Source organism: Arachis duranensis, chromosome 3 (genome assembly GCF_000817695.3).
Source record: "Arachis duranensis cultivar V14167 chromosome 3, aradu.V14167.gnm2.J7QH, whole genome shotgun sequence".
Lineage (NCBI taxonomy): Eukaryota > Viridiplantae > Streptophyta > Magnoliopsida > Fabales > Fabaceae > Arachis > Arachis duranensis.
Genome location: NC_029774.3, coordinates 123,818,347 through 123,819,603, shown reverse-complemented (window position 1 = coordinate 123,819,603; position 1,257 = coordinate 123,818,347).

Genomic DNA, 1,257 nt, shown 5'->3' with positions numbered 1-1,257 from the left:
GAATTGAATAGAAGAACAATAGTAATTGCATGAATACTTGAGGTACAGCAGAGCTCCACACCTTAATCTATGGTGTGTAGAAACTCCACCGTTGAAAATACATAAGAACAAGGTCTAGGCATGACCGTGAGGCCAGCCCCCATGATCTAAGATAGCATAAGACTAAAGATAGCTACCCAGATGAAAATACAATAGCAAAAGGTCCTATTTGTAGAGAACTAGTAGCCTAGGGTTTACAAAGATGAGTAAATGACATAAAAATCCTTTTCCGGGCCCATTTGGTGTGTGCTTGGGCTGAGCATTGAAGCATTTTCGTGTAGAGACTTCTCTTGGAGTTAAACGCCAGCTTTTGTGCCAGTTTGGGCGTTTAACTCCCATTCTTGTGCCAGTTCCGGCGTTTAACGCCGGACAGTTTTGAGCTGATTTGGAACGCCGGTTTGGGCTGTCAAATCTCGGGCAAAGTATGGACTATTATATATTTCTGGAAAGCCCAGGATGTCTACTTTCCAACGTTTTTGAGAGCGCGCCAATTGGGCTTCTGTAGCTCCAGAAAATCCACTTCGAGTGCAGGGAGGTCAGAATCCAACAACATCTGTAGTCCTTTTCAACCTCTGAATCAAATTTTTGCTCAGGTCCCTCAATTTCAGCCAGAAAATACCTGAAATCATAGAAAAACACACAAACTCATAGTAAAGTCCAGAAAAAGTGAATTTTAACTAAAAACTAATAAAAGTATACTAAAAACTAACTAAAACATACTAAAAACATACTAAAAACAATGTCAAAAAGCGTACAAATTATCCGCTCATCACAACACCAAACTTAAATTGTTGCTTGTCCCCAAGCAACTGGAAATCAAATAGGATAAAGAGAAGAGAATATGCAATGAATTCCAAAAACATCTATGAAGATCAGTATTAATAAGATGAGCGGGGCTTTTAGCTTTTTGCCTCTGAATAGTTTTGGCATCTCACTCTATCCTTTGAAATTCAGAATGATTGGCTTCTTTAGGAACTTAGAATCCAGATAGTGTTATTGATTCTTCTAGTTAAGTATGATGATTCTTGAACGCAGCTACTTTATGAGTCTCGGCCGTGGCCTAAAGCACTCTGTCTTCTAGTATTACCACCGGATACATACATGCCATAGACACATAACTGGGTGAACCTTTTCAGATTGTGACTCAGCTTTGCTAGAGTCCCCAATTAGAGGTGTCCAGGGTTCTTAAGCACACTCTTTTTGCCTTGGATCACAACT